This window comes from Apodemus sylvaticus, chromosome 12, assembly GCF_947179515.1.
Source record: "Apodemus sylvaticus chromosome 12, mApoSyl1.1, whole genome shotgun sequence".
NCBI classification, from domain to species: Eukaryota; Metazoa; Chordata; class Mammalia; order Rodentia; family Muridae; genus Apodemus; species Apodemus sylvaticus.
Genome location: NC_067483.1, coordinates 17,753,635 through 17,769,856, shown reverse-complemented (window position 1 = coordinate 17,769,856; position 16,222 = coordinate 17,753,635). Strand labels below are relative to the sequence as shown.

Here is a 16,222-nt window from a genome sequence, read left to right as displayed (position 1 = left end):
ATGTCCAATAAATGTTCAGTTGGCCATCGGAATGAACTGACCCCCTTCTCCCTGGAACGTTCTGCGGAACTCAGGCGTTGCACATTGTTCTGAAATGCATTTGTAAATGCAGAAAGCAAAAGGAGGCACATCTTTTTGGCCCATCTAAGAAATGAATATACTTGCATTCATTTTCAGAAGATTCCCAGCTATCTCTGCTCCTAAAAAAAAAAATCTTTGCACAACATTGTAGAAATGTAAAATATGCCTTGGAAAAGCCATCAAATATGCAGTTGTGTTTGCGTTAAAATAAAAAAACACAGCACCGAAGACTATGGATGCACAAAAGGGATAATGAAGGCAAAAGCAGCTCTCTCTCTCTCTCTCTCTCTCTCTCTCCCCCCCCCTTTTTCGCTCCCTCTAAACCCCACCTCCTTGAGACAAATCAGAGTGGAAATTCCTGTAGGCAGCAGAAATCCTGTACTTCTGCACGCTTGTGTGGTTGGATGTTGTTTTCTGACAAGTCAGTCTCTGTCTTGGTCTCATCTTGAAACTAGAGTGAAGGGAATGGAAGGCTGAATCGCTAATATCAGAAGTTCTGGAAATTCCCCTTTTATGGTACGTGAGTCTTTAAGAATAGCTCTCTTTCAGTTGTGTTTTTGTGACTTAGGTGACAAGCCATGTACCCAGCCCTACTTCTGGTGGACCCTATTTACATCAACACATTTCCGGCTGTCTTTGGGATGCTGGCTGGATGGGGTGGGGCTGGGGAAGAGATAGCTTGAATTGTACTTTTTAAGAGAAAAAAACCCAGGGAAATATTTTTTTTCTCTTTTGCTTTTGTTGTCTTATTGTTTTAAAGAACATAACCTGGACACCAAGCTACACTCCTATGATTTTCAGTAATTAAGCTGTTTATAGGTCTCTTTCATATGCTGATAAATCTCACATGAATTAACAGCCTACCTTGACTTAAGTGTGCAGACTGACAAGAACGTCTATGAGTTTCTATTGACATTTTTTGTGTTATTATATATGATCAGTTCCAGTAACAGATGGCTTCATTGATGTTCTCCAGGCCAATAAATGAGAGATTGTTTTAAAAGAAAGGCTTCCTCACACCCACTGTGTTAGAAGGGAACATACTGAGGATGGACACAGGCCTGGGGTCCCAGTGGCGATCTGGGAGACTGGCTGCCGATCTGGGAGACTGGCTGGGTCCAAGGGAAAACAAGGTCGACTTGCCCTGCTTGGTAAGTGTTTGTGGAGAAAGGACCTCTGGAGAAGGCAGATCGCACTGCTCACACACAGCCTGGCTGGCTGCCTGGGCAGGCTGCCTGTGGTCTCCTTACAGGCTGATGTTGGGAATATAGGAGAGCACGTGACAGTGACAGCCACTCCCCAGCCTGGACACTGAGAGAGTATGCTAATTAGCATGCTCACTGCTTGGGTAAGATAGGCCAGGTAAACCGTGTCAGGTTCTTTCTAAGGTGGCAGCAGAGTCAGGGCTAACTGCTTTAACTATGGGGTTGTTCCAGGTAGTTTCTTATTAACTACACTCCAGGCATCAGGTTAGTCTAAAAAATTCATCCTTTATGGATCCACACACACACACACACATACACACACACACACACACACACACACTATCTCCTCACTCCTCCAACATCCTTACAGTCGACCAGTCAGCCTGGGAAACCTCCTACCTGGAGACTGACCCAGAACAAGTGTGGCCTCCAGGCCCCTGGGGGGCAGCCTGTTTCATACACAGTTCAAGCTTTCCAAGGTTCTAGGCCAGGGGACAAAGTTTTTCATAAAAAGCGTTTTGACTTTTGAGTTTCTTTTTCCTGCTGCAAGAAGTCCTGTAAATGTTTTCTTTTGTTCTAATTTTGGCTAAAGAAAAGAAAAAAAAAAGAATGTTTGGGTACAGTGTAAAAGTTCTCTCATGTCCAGACTGGAAACTCCCTAGTTGTTCTGAAACCGGACAGGCTGAGAGTATTTGTTTCTCTGTCAATAAACAGAGCGTGCCTGGTCTAGACTTCACCTCAGCAGGTAGGAGGAGTGTGCGTAGGCCTGGGGCAAGGCTTCAGGAGGGCTGCAGGGCCCGCTTTGAGAAGCAAAGCCTTCCTCCCACCCTGCGTTTTGATCTTCTAAGGGAGACCACACCATGTTCCCTTCATGCTATTTGGATAGCGTATGACATAAACACAGGTGTGGCTTCTCTCGGTGTCCCGAGGTGCAATCAGAGCAAGCAAGACAAGCAAAAGCCAGCTGGAGTTTAAGGCTGAGGCTGAAAGCAGCCAATGCCGGTTTTCACTGAAAATCCTATCAAGAGAAGGAAGGCCTGGGTGTCCCTCCGGGGGACCCTGTTCAATATCATATGGTGCAGTTCTGTGTGCAAAAGGGCTTGCATGAAGTGAGCCATTGTTTGCAGTTCAGAGAAATACTACGGACAAATTCCGTAAGGGCACCGTGTGCATGCCTCCCAGGAGCACGCCCTGGGTCTCTGGGTCGGTGGGAGGAGTATACCGTGACTTCCCTCAGAATAAGATACTGTGACAGATTTGGCCCTGGCTTTGACTGGCTTTGATTTGGCTGCTATATTGCTTAGAGTCTCGAGAACTGACCATATTCCGTCATTTTCTTACCTTCTGGTGCTCAGCCTGAAAACCTAACCCCAAAATGGTACTTAATTCCTCAGGGGAAAAATATTTGTCAGACCCACAATTAACTTAATTGTTTATGTGTGCGGAGGCTTTCTTGTTTAGTGCCAGGACACGAACGAGGGTGGCTCCAGATTTGTGCTCATATTCTGACTCTTACTCACTGCTTGCCCGCCCAGCAGACACAGAATGGAGACGGGAAGGAAGAAACGGGAAGGCAGGGTCTGTGTCCACTGTAGGCTGGACCTCTGCTTGTCTGGGAGGTCAGAGTCTGAGTGTCGAGCCCTCTTAGTAGTTATGAGATTCACCAGGCTGTAGCCTCTAGGCAGAACAAGCTATGGCCCTCAAAACTAGACATGGAAAGAGATGTTGAGTTTTTTTTTTTTTAGACACTCATGTTTTTGTCTATGTTACCACCAACTGGGTGTATATGTAAATGCCAGCTCGTGGTATTGTTGTAGTGCTCAAGCAAAGGTGTGTGTGTGTGTGTGTGTGTGAGTGATGTGTGTGATGTGCATGTGCTTTAGATGCTGTTTCTTAGAAACTATCCACCTTTTTAAGGGCAGGGTCTATCAGTTTTCTGGAGCTTACAACATAGGCTAGTTAGGCTGGCCAGTTCCTGCCTGGGGCTGTCCAGTGTCCGACTCCCCAAGGCTGGCATTATAAGCCTGTACTACCATGCCCTGGCTTTTGAAAATATCAATTTTAAGGAGCAAACTCAGATCATTATGCTTGCATGGGGAGCATTTTACTGACTGAATCTTCTCCCCAGCCCTGGGGACATTTTTCGTTGTCCTTCGTAGACCAGAGTTTGTATTAGCATTCCGTGGGTTGAAGCCAAGAATACTGCTAAAGTCGCAGGACAGCCCATGCCCTTCCTCTTCCCTAATGAAGAGCCATTCGACTTAAAATGCCCCTGGTGCGAGTCCTAAGCCTGGCAGTGTCACTGTGCTGTTATACATAAAGAAAGGAAATTAGCCATTTTCCTTTGGGGACATTCTGCTGACACTCGATGCTGCTTCTCCAGGGCTGGAGAAGCCTTGGTGTCAACTCTGGCCCTATTTACCTCTTACCAGCGCCTTGTCAGCTCTGTTGTCGGAGGGAGCGTGCTTCTCGACGGATCTTGTGGGTATTACCTGGGTCCTTCAGGACTTGAGAAATGTCTTCAAGCAACAAAGAGAAGAGTCCCAGTCTAGTCCGGAGCCCTGGCTTTGGTTGCCCAGTGGTTCTCAATGACTGGGCAATGAGCCCGGGATAGGGATGATACGCCTCTGACCTGCCCAGGGAACAAGGATGGGGACAAGGTGTGACAAGCAATCTAGGATGGCAGGGGATCAAAGTGACCCCAAGCTCAAGGCAAAAGCTACGATGGCTTGCAATTTACAGGGCGCTCAGCATCTGGCTAGACAGGGCTTCTCTCTTCTCAGCCCCCAGCCCTCAGAATAGGTAACTTCTTGGTCCCCTTGTTGCCCTTCCCCTTCGTCCATTACTACTCTTCTTGCCCCACACTAAAAAGGGGTAGCAGAGAGCAGCCAGCTGTTGTCAGAAGCATACCAGCCACCCTTTAGCCATTACCTCCCCTGACCCTAGCATGCTGACCCCAGATAACTCCCTTTTCTACCAAACTCATCACCACTCAGTGCCCAGGATGCTTATGTGGGGATCTGTCTGACTCCCTCAAGATCCCCTAATATGATGCACCTGTCATATGGCTTCTCAACTCTGTGAGGCAGTGGCTGTCCCTGAGGCAGGAGTGACACTGTCTCCTAGTCCAGTACCTTTCTCTAAGGAATTAATTTACTGTTGTTTTTGATAGAGGAGCCACAGTGCCATTTGGCTTCTGTCTAGTCTGCAAAGTCCTTTGACATCTGTATCCCAAACCTGTATATCTTTGTACACTCTACAAAGTTATCGCTTTGTAGAGTGTACTGAGGGTCAAAGATGTTTTGTAGATTGACCAAGGTAAATCTGTGCTGTGGTGGCTTTGGAACTCAGTTCTGCTTCTCAGGATTAAAGTCCAGACAGTCTTGAGCTTCATTTAAAATATATAACTTATCTGTCTTCCTGGCGTACAACACATTTGTTACGGGCCTGTTTGCGTAGTTTTCGTTTGTCTTCTTTTAGCCATTATGTAAGCACACAGCTTTGCCAAGGTACCAAGCACTGTCAGATCCCAGCAAAGCAGACAGATGAGATGCACGCCCTTCCCTAGAACAGGAGGTGGGCAGGCAGTAATGCACATAGGGTCCTTAAAACAGAATTAAGGGAAAGCAAGTAAACACCACTACTCAGTTGATGGGGAGCAGGGACTTGACCCAGAAGGGCTTCCTGGAGGAAGCAGCCTTTGAGCTGAGTCCAGAGTGGGTAGAAAGGGGACAGCGGCCCTTCATCTGAAGGCCATGGCTTCAGCAGATCAATCAGTGGTCATATGGAGTAGGGCACACAGTGGGACTGAGCGTAGTCACATCCTGTAATCCCACCCTGGGGAAGCTGAGACAGAAAGGAGGCTACAAGGTGGAGGGCAGTCTTAACTTGGCGGAGTGGGGTGGTGCCTATTTCAGGGCTGTGAACAGGCTGGCCAGGTGAGACGGCTCCATTATTTCTTTACTCGACTCCCTCCCCTTCAATAACTGTACCTTCAGCCAAGAATGCAAGGTGCCCTAGTCACCCCAAGTTCGGGACCAAGGCTGACTGGTTCCACCTCGTTCTCTCCATCCATCTCTTTCTTCTTCTCTCCCCTCCCTCCTTCCCTCCTTCTCCCCCAGCTTCAAGTTTCTCCCTCTGTGGAGAAGGAAGGTACAGACAGGGAAGCAAAAGGCCAAGTAGAACAGCCCCTCGGCTGAGAGAGCAAACAGGCCGTGGATGCCTGAGCTCCATCTGGGCCAGTTGATGAAAAAAAAATCTTTGGTTTTAGAATTTTCTTAAAACAGGAATGTTTTTATATTTTTGAGCACCTCGAATTGAGCAAACAAGGTGTTGCCAGGGGACAGCTCTACGAGACGAGTGATGACCACATCGAAACCCTGGTTGGGAGGTGGACAGGCTCTGTGCTCTCAACAGTCACACTGGATTAGTGTCAGATGCAGATTCTAAGCTTTCAAACCTTATTTTCTCTTAGATAAACAAACAACTCGATATCTATTTATAGCTATTGGTTGCGGGAGGTGGAGGGGGTAGCATCAAGTGCAAGCAATACGAACTCATCGGAACATGAAGGTGAGGTTTTTGCAGGTTGGCTGCAAACAGAGCCTGTTCTGATTGCAGTCCTCAGGCCACCACCACCCCCTCCCCAAACCCTTGCTTGAAGTTCTGAATTAGTATTTTTCTGATTGTCATCCAAACTGTTCTTCCAACTTCTTTACATTCCATATACAAGTAACACCCATGGCGGCTGCTTCCTGTGGGAAGGAAGCCGGCCTTGACATTAGCTGGTGAGTCCATTTAGCCATCCACCAGTGAAAGCCCCACAGCTATCAGAAGGCCAGTGTGTAGTGGGCATTTGGTTACAACTTGCTTGTGTTTGAACATTTATATTTATAATAGTGCTAATCTCCAAGGGACTCAGATCACATTAAGAGCTTTATCTGGGGCTGCCAAGGAAATTAGCAGTCTCCACGTGACTAGGATCTATGAAAAATTGGGGTTGGACAGGCAGAAATGTAATAAGTGCCAACTTTCATCTCAATTATCTTTTCTATGAGAATTTGTTTGATAGCCAAATGTCAGGCTGGGCCATTAGCATCCCCTGTGCACACAAGTCCCTCTGCCCTGCACACAACTCCCCTGTGCACACAAGTCCCCCTGCCCCTGCACACAAGTCCCTCTCTGAATGGCCTGGCCTTTCTCTGAGCTCTTGCAGCCGTGTATTGGGAACACTTCTATGGTAGGACGTTCTTCCTTCCCCTGCCCTTCTGACCACACACACGCTAGTCTATCACCAAAGGGAGAAGACTTGTGTTTCTCCTTAGGTCCATCCTGGGGATCGGTCTGTGAAACAAGTCCGTCAGACGCTGCTGGCATGAGCTTAGTGGAGACCAGAGGGTGTGGGAAAGTGGAGGTGGGGGTGACTTAGGGCCACATACACCTCATCAAGATGAGGATGGGAGTTTTGGGGGAAAATCTAGACAGTTTAATTTGACTAATCTGTGTGGCTAATTTATAGAAAATGCACAGGCATGGGGAAAAGCCTTCTTGGCAATGGAAGAGATGAAAGCAGGCAGGGAGTGCCCCCAAGTCACCCCCTCTCAAGTCGCCCTGCAGCAGAGGAAGCCAGGGCAACTAAAGGAGTAATTTATGGAAAGTGCGCCGAGGCCTCAGTGTCCAGATGAGCAGCCCCTTGCGTGCTCAGCAGAAGGACAGACGGACGGATGTGGAGTGTTGCTGTCAAACTGAGGACAGGAACTGCCCAGGGCCTGCTAGGGAGCCAGCACCCCTCCTCTCCCCTCCCCCCCCTCCCCTCCCCGGGCCCAGTAACTCTCCCAAAGCGAATCTCTACATTTTAAGTTGCATTCTTTCCCAGAGGCACTTAAAAAAAAATACCACCTAATCTTCCGTCTTTTTTTTTTTTGTTCGTTTGTTTTTAATTACACTTACCTACTTGTGTGCTTTGAGATGGCCATGTTGCTCATGTCCCAAGGATCAAACTCAGGTTACCAGATTTGACAGCAAGCACACTTATCTTATCTCTTGAGCCATCTTGCTGACCAATTCAGTGTCTTTTGGGAATTGTATTTACACCTTTTCCTTCAGCCTCACCCAGAGTCGGGGTGGGTGAGTGAGTGTCCAGCAACTCACTAGAAGGCTGAAGAGGAGTTTGGCTCCAGAATTCCTGGCAGACTTGGGAGAGGGGCAAAGAGAAGCCGTGAAGGCATCGTGGTAATGACTGCATGGGCTAGGGAGGATCCTAACTCCAGAAAAGAGGATGGGAAGAAAGAAAAATGCTAAGGGGCAGAAATGGCAAACCAAGAGAAATAATGAACACAACAACTGAGGTGAACATTGTGATAAAGGAGGAGGATGACTCCACTGCCCAGTGGGCAGAAAACTCAGTTTTCTTTCACTTTGTGCCTTACTGGGTTCATAGCCTTTCTTTGAATTCTCTTCCTCTTTTAATTTTTCTCTTCACGGAAAGTGCTGGAAGACAAGAGCACAGGACTTTGTAAGAGAAGCTCTTGATGCAGGTCCTAGGCGTAAGAGTGGAGTTTAGACCTCCCTTTCTTTCCCTTTCTTTGCCCCAAGTGAACTGGGCCGACTGTATCTGTGAACAGGAAACCCCTCTCCCTGGAGCACAAGTCCTGATGCCAAGGGGGCCCTTTGCACAGACAGCCGCGCAGGCAGCCCTTGGGCTAGATTCCAAAGAGAAACTAGATAGAAAGCTGGAACCTGGAATTGCTAGTCCCGTTCCCCTCCCCCGTCACGGTCACCCATGCCAGGTCATGATCCTGTGATTTTTCATGCCTGAATGAGAAACTAGAGATCCCATCAAGAAAAGGCTTTTAAGAGGAGGCTGGGTTATTAATATGCTGTGTTTGGACGCTCACTGTTATCACATAAATGATTCCAGCTCCTTCCCACATGGGTGGAGGTGGCTGATGACTGGGTAATGGGCACAGGCAGAAACAGGAGTAAATTCTGCGATATCATCCAACATTTACAATAGAAATGAGCTTTTTTTTTCTTATTGCAATTTAACTTATCAAACAGAGATGTTACAAGTAAGCAGGTGACCTCTGTATTCAAGATATTCACAATACCTTTGCTCCAAACAAGCCCACTTATCTAGATGTTATGTGTTATAGAGACTTATGGGACATGGAGATTAGGTCAAGACTTTGAGTTCAGTTCTAGGTCCACTGTGAGCGTGTATCTTTGGGAAAGACATATTCTTGTTTATCTGTAAAAATAGGCAAAACCACAGTGGTAGCTTCCTACTGAATTGTGTTACTCTGGCTTATAGATCCGACCATACTTTATCAACCACAACATGGGATTTATCTGTTCCTATTTATAATAAACACTTTTATAACTAAGTGAAAGAGAAGGGTATCGGTTTCACCTTTGGTGTCTGTTCACTTTGATTTAACACTCATTTTGGAGTCCTAAGTTCTAGGCAACAGGCCTGCAACCCGGGAGCTCAGCTGCTGCTTAGTGAGACAGCGATGCCAGTTAGTAGGATAACGCTGTGCATTGCTGTGGGTTTTCTCCTGTCCAGTGCCAAATGCAAATTTGGGAGCAGTAAAAACCAGTGAGTCATATGAGGTGGTATACACCATCCGTCCCCAGCAGTGGGAATGCTGAGTTAGGCACAGAGAGAGAGAGACAGACACACAGAGAGAGAGAGAGAGAGAGAGAGAGAGAGAGAGAGAGAGACAGACACAGAGAGAGAGAGAGAGAGAGAGAGAGAGAGAAGGAAAGGGAGGGGGAGAGAGAGGGGGAGGGAAGGGGAGGGGAGGGGAGGGGAGAGGAGAGACAGAGAGAGCATCTAAGAGCCAGAAAGATGAAGGAACAAGCTAATTTCAAAAATATTAAATCTCTTCTTATATTCTTATTTCATTTATATGGTGCTGAGAATTTTTAAAATTAGATGTTTTCTCTGGGCACTTCACACTAAAAATGATACCATTCCTCATCCTTTGTAATTACATTTCTTTTTTATTTTCTTTTATTATGACTTTCACATCACAGACACCATTTTCCTGCAATGTTAAAAGTATACATCTCCCAGCTAAAAGGAAAAGGCATTGTCTTGATAAAAATAGAAAGGGTGTGTGCGGCTCGTCCTCTTTTTGGTTCCAAACTAGGGGAGCCTGATTCGCTCGCTTTACACACTTGCCAAGGTTGATGCAATGGATCCCAACGAGTTTTGAGTTATTGGAAATGGAACAACAACAACAAAAGAAGAAGAGGAGGAGGACGAAGAAGAAGAGGAAGAGGGAGAAGAAGAAAGAAGAGGAGGAGGAGGAGGAGGAGGAGGAAGAAGAAGAAGAAGAAGAAGAAGAAGAAGAAGAAGAAGAAGAAGAAGAAGAAGAAGAAGAAGACAGTTCAACAAGGAGGAGGAGGAAGAGGAGGAGGGGGGAGGAGGAGGAGGAGGAGCAGGGGGGAGGAGGAAGAGGAAGAGGAAGAAGAAGAAGAAGACAGTTCAACAAGGAGGAGGAGGAGGAGGAGGAGGTGGAGGGGGGAGAAGGAGGAGGAGGGGGAGGAGGAGGAGGAAGAAGAAGAAGAAGAGGAGGAGGAGGAGGAGGAGGAGGAGGAGGAGGAGGAGGAGAAGAAGGAGAAGAAGGAGGAGGAGGACAGTTTAACAATCTTTTGAAGCCCGAAGAGGCAATTTGTCTCATTCTCTGTCATGTCTAAGAAGAGACAGGCAGACATGGGAAGGCTCATTGAGAAAACATGTAATGTTTCAGCAGAGCAGTGTTCTAGTGAATGTAAGAACCACCTTCCTGCCCAAGCCAAAAAGGACCCAGTAAGAATCATGATAATATCTAGTTCTACTGTGTGTGAAGAACAGAACGAAACCGGACAGCGTCTCTGGTGGGCAAAGTGACTTGCCACCAAGAGTTACCAGCACTGAGCTTCTACGTGGGCTTGCCCGAACTCACCTTCTCCATGTTGTTAGAATATGGCTTCCCTTCCATTTGAACTGGGGTCTTACATAGCTATTGTGTATGTTCTTATACAAATAGGCAGGGGGCTCCGACAGCTGTGCCACGACGGATCCTAATGTCTGGTCTGGAAGGTACATCATCAGGGTGTTTATAGGAGCTGAGAAAGCAGTCGTCTCCAGGCAGACCGATGGCTTGTGCTTATCTGGAGCACAGGATCGCTGGGTTATCAGGCTGGCACATACATTCCTCTACCCAAAGAACAAGTACTTGATTAATCAAAAGTTAAAAGACAATGCTCTTCTTGCAGACATTAAAACTTTGGGTTTCTTGTTTTCCCAATAAAAATGCACTACAAACACAATGACAGTTTTTTTTTTTTTAATTTAGAGTAACTTTTAGAAAAATAATTACCTTTTCCAAATGACATGCCAAGTTAGTGAAACATACTTGGTTAAATCTGTCATAATCAACCATGGGCATATGCCTCAACACACACACACACACACACACACACACACACACACTAATGTACACACATATCCATTTCCCAGGTGTTTCAGGAGATTGGGATTACTTCCAAAGACATTTAACTGATCCTTCAGGTTCAAACAGAAAATCACATAAAATTATAAGAGTTACAATTTCAAGAATGTATCAGGAATGAAACACACCAAGAAAACATTAAGACGTAGCCTGTTTTGTTACTCTCCTTTATCCAACACAAATCCCTCTCAGTTAATTCCAGCACCAACATTTAACTCTGTGAAGGTTGAAGGCAGCTGTACAATAAGCCTCTGGCAGGCCGAGCCTGGTCTGCAGGCTCAGCATCGTGTCAGACTTCCACTGTCAACAGGTACCCATAATGCTTAGCACTACATGCCTCACATGGCACCACTTTCTGGGCTGTCGAGCGTGGGAGGCATCAGGCACAACCCGAGTTCTATGCCAGTACCCACTGCCAGGGTCTTCTTATCTGGAAGAGGGCTGATGGCTGATGTCCCAGGGAGGTAGGACTCAGCAAATCTTGGGTCTAAAGAGATCTTACCTGTGTCAAGCAGCCAGTATTTTATTCTTTTAGATGAAGAGGGGTGGAGAATTGCTAATGTCTCCTGCTAATGTCAGAGCAGATCCAAATAGAAAAATATGTGAAAAAAATCAAAATAGAGAAGCAAACTTTTGTTTAAAATTTGAGTCAAGGATGGAATGGAAAAACAAGGCAAAATTCAGCCAGAGGAAGAGACTGGAAAGGAACCCAGGGGAGGGACATGCGGTGGCTAAGCAGTGTCCCATCTGAGTGCTGGCAGAGCCTGGGAAGGCCGAGTCTGGAGGCCTCCGAGGACCGGCTTGTGTCTCTTCATCTAGCTTCCACTGTGTGCCCTACACCTGTCTGTTGGGTCAGGAATAGCCCACAGAGGGGGATTCAGACCCCCATCACCCCAGTGCAGAGGTGGGGTGGAACTCATGGCCACTGTCTACGTACCAATATGTGCTGGCCCCAAACTCAGCTTCCCATTTTCCCCCTCAATTGGGTGCATTAGAGACCTTGTGCTGAACATGTTCCAACACACATGCAACTACAGAGATGGCTCATTAGGAATCACAGACCGGCTCCACAAAACTCCAGCCTTTCAGAAACAGACCTAGGGAGTGATCCATGAATATAGGCAGGGTCTTGTGAGGATGTTTGCCTAGGGTCTTAGGGATTTAAACACCTTTGCATAACAATAAAAAATACAGAGTAGTGTTTCAGGAGAGTAGACTTCCTCATCTGGGGGCTACATTTCCAGAACTAAGGCTACTAGCTGGGTCTGAACTGTGGAAGGGCAGCCCTCCACATGTCTTCTTTTGGGCCTTTTAGAATAGAAATTGTCACTGGTTCCTTACATTGCGGGCACGATTCCTTTCACTCTTCAGAATAGCTGAATGGAGCCTCAGAAAGGAATAAAATCAGTTGTCAGTCCACAGGCTCATGGGCCAGCTGTTTTAGTATTCAAACAAGTCTCAGGTGGGATTTGCTTTTGTGACTCAGGGAAATTTTGTTCTCCTTCACATTCCAGAATTCCCTGTGAAGCAGCTCTGTAGCGGGAGGGCTTTCCCTGAACTACATGGAAAGCATCTCTCCTTTGGGATTGGAGTCTCTATCAGCGTAAACAGTCTTGAGGTGCAAGGTGACGCGTGGTATGAGCCAACAGGGCCAGACCACGGCCTCAGAAGAGTCCAGAGTGCATCACACACATTCCCGTGGGATCTAGTTCTGCGGTACGCACGGGAGGCCCCATGACTTGTGGTTTCCCGTGGTCACAGGGTCCTTTCTCTGATAATGCAGCCTCAAAGGATGATTCATCTCTGCTTGGCTGCGGACATCAGCTGGCTGGTTTTGGGACAATCCCAACCCCCTGAGTTGATTCCATATCCTGAACATCCTCAGCTCTCTCTACTTGACTTTTTCCCCTCAGTACTAGGGATTGACCCTAAGGCCTTATGCATGCTAGGCAACGCTAGCACTGACCTACTTACCCAACTCTCTTTGAAAGTCCGTAAGGCATTGGGTCCTTCGCCTCCTATGCACCCTCGACAGCTCACCTTAAAGCCTCTCAATGCTTGGTGAGTCTCGAGCCCCTCTAGCTCCATCTGTTATGCATCTCCAATGTTCTGGTTCTTGTACATTGTTTTTCCCTCCAACAGGAGAAACCCAGTGTAGTTGAAGAAGCACTTCTATCTGTAGTGCTTGTGTGGCCTTAGATTCAAATCTCACTGTAACCTGGGTCAAGCTGAGGGGCCTTTCTGATGTTAGTCTCTTGTCTCCTGTTGTTTATAAAGGCTACTCTAAGGGGCCTGGCGGAGTTCTCACTCCACATCTCAGATTTAGTGTCTGGCTAGAAGTAGACACTAGATAAATGCTTTGGTGTGTGCTCTGACTCCCTCTGGGTTGCTTGACTCAGATTCCAAAGATAGATCAAAGGGAGTAGAAGCAGGCTTCTCTCTGCAAAAAGCCTCCACGAAATAAGAACTTCCAAAGTTTCCACCAGTTTTCTTATGAAAACTATGTTGTACATGGATATAAAATTAGCCAAGGTGCTCCTCACTGAAAAGAACAATTTGATAGACCTAGTGTCCCCCACTAATGCCGTCACCTACCCAAACCTGAACCTCTGATGCCTTTAGGGTGAATGCTCTTGAGTGGGCACATGTGGAAGAATTGATGTGTGTGATGAGTGTAGCATTACTGTACCGGTTCACTGTCACACAAAGCCGTGGTCACAGGCTTCCCCTAAAGTACTAATACAATGTTGTGCACAAAGACATTTGGTAAATATCGCTTCCCTGGCTGCTACTTTAGCAGTCCAGCATCGTGGTTTCAGTAGATGGGGTTACCGGAAAGTCTCAAGTAGAAACTCGGCTGTTGACAACTGACATGCCAGTCCAGCTCAAGAACTTTCGGCTCTGACTGAGGAATCACTGGAGCACATAGGCCCAGAGACATGACTCAACTCTCATTTTAGTCTAATCAGCGAATACATGCAGACCTTCTATAGGCATTGGGCAAGCTTCATGCTACAGAATACAAGAGGACAGGAACAGTCACTCTAGTAAATACCCAGGAGCACCCCTCACACTGGGGGGCCTTTGTACAACGGGTGCACCCACGTGGTTCCCTGACTTTGCTCATGTCCACAGCAGACTCACTTCACTGCAGGAGAGTGACCTTAGGTCAGTCATCCGTCAACGTGCCCTAGAGGTTCTGCGGATGGAGAAGATTTCAGTCACCCATCCATCTTTCTCCCCTCCCCTTTCCTCCATCCTTCTCTCCCCCCTCCATATCTGGCCTTCTAGTTCTGGCAAGAGACTGCACACTGACCAAGATCTGCTCTGTAAATGGCCACGCCAGCATATCTCATCCTGTGTTAATGAGGTTGAATCCAGGACTGTAGCCTTGACCCCGCCCAGTGTCCGCATACTCCATTACGGACAGCTGTTGTCAGCAGCAGAGACTCTGCATTTTCCTTGCGTTAGAGCAGGCTGCCCTTTCTGGCCTCGGGAAGACCATCTGAGGAAGGAAGAGGCTTGTCAGAGAGCCAGCCAGTGTGCCTTGAAATGCATCTGGTTTTATTCATGCTGAGTCTTTCCAGGTGAACTGAGCTAAATCATAAACTACAAAACAAAAGCAGATTTTCCTGAGCGCACCCTCATGGAGCTGAGTCTCCCACCGTCTGTCAGCCCCTGCTGAGACAGAGAAGACGTAATCACCCTTGATTTTACTCATGGCTGGATTGGTGGCATGGATGGAAACCGTCTCCTATGGGCCACCTCTGTCATTTTGACTGTCACAGACTGAATGAATGGTTCCCTGGGCCGAAGAATAGGAGGCTGGGAGCAGGTTGAGACTTGTCATGTCTTAAGGGGTGTTTTGCAGTGGGCTGCTAGAACATTGTGAGCTTTCAGAAGAGTGTGAGACTTACTTGTCCCAGACCAAAACTGTAGGAAGAGCCCACCCCGTGGAAGCCACAGCTGGTCTGTGACAGCTGTTCCAGGTGCTGTCGGTCTTCTATAGAGTCAATACGGCACGCAGCTTCCAGAAAAAGACACCCAGTCTTAAGAGGCCCTTGCCAGGCCAGGCATGGCTAGGAGCTGCCAGTGCCCAGCAGATTCTCCTCTGGGCATAGCATCTCCTTTAAGCTCCTTCCTGGAACGTAGCCCACCCCAGGGTTGAACTCATTTTCAGCAAATCCCCACTAGGAAACGTGGGTTCTTTGTATGTCCGCCCACCAGCCTCAGTCAGCACTTGCTTATTTAAACATGTGGAAAATCAAACATTCGGCTCCCCGCTCCGGTCCTCCCTGTTTAATCAATGAAGAGCCCCCTCTCTCCCCTGCCCCCGCCAAGCAGGGGTCTACTGATGACAGCGATTAGGCCAAGCTGTAGAACTTCCTAAGCGTGTGCTTTCGGTTCCCATTTTTGGCATATCTTCATGAATTAACTCTTGCCGTGACATGCTCGGCCATGCCACGTGTTCACAGGCCACACGGCAAGCACAGCGGGACATGCGTGTATGGCCCAAGTTGGAATGACCTACCGGGTGAGTGTTACCAGCCACCTCTGGGTCTGTGGAGTATCCGCACTTATGCTCACTCTAATATACAAGGGTAGAGACTGGGGCAGGTGGGCTGAAGCCAAGAGACAAGGAGGCGAGGGCCACCCAGTAGCCACAGAGCCCAAGACCCACAGTGGCGGGTCTCCCCAAATGCTAAACTGCACGTGAGACATGGAGGATCCCATCTGGTCCCCAGGACAAGCAGAGCTCCACACGTTTCTCCCAAACTGAGGCACACTGTCTTTAATTAGGCACACTAATTAAAATTAGCACGAAGGCCAGGCACAAGAGCGAATGCCTGTGATCTCAGCTACTTGGGGCACTAGGGTGGGAAGGCCACTTGACCTGACTAGAGACCAGCCTACATAGCACAGTAAGGCCCCATCTCTTGAAAACAAAGGAATGGTATGCTATAGAAATATGGGGTGTGGGGAGGCTGGGGAAGAGGCCAGAGACGCACCAGAGACACAGGACCTTCTCCTACACCACAGGGTCAGAGAACCTGGCAGAGGGAGCCGAGCCTGGGGAGCTGAGGCCAGCAGGGGCCCGTGAGAGCAGAGTGCAGTGCAGATGGAGCGCTCTGAGAGGAGGCTGGAGGTTATCACGTGACACGTTATACTAACATATACTCTGGCGTGCACCAGCACATCATAAGCCACATCCCCAAGGATGCACAAGAATCAGAGAAGATCTTGACCGTGCATGCCCAGGTAGTGCAACAGTTTGCAGAGGAAGGAAATGTAAGGCCTGCACAAATATGAGCCTCTCGCCTCACAGTGAGGCATGGATGCTCAGTTGGTCTGAATCCTTACCCAGAACCAGTCTGCCGATTGAACCGTCCTGCTACAGTTTGCTTGGATAACAGTGGGGGAGACAGTCAGGAT

The 16,222-nt window shown here is 47.8% G+C and overlaps 1 protein-coding gene across 2 annotated transcripts in view; it reads left to right on the top strand.

The window, feature by feature from the left end:
* Positions 1–16,222, top strand: part of Bcl2 (BCL2 apoptosis regulator) — a 173,638-nt gene that overhangs the window by 143,523 nt on the left and 13,893 nt on the right. The gene's annotated exons all lie outside the window — the stretch shown is intronic.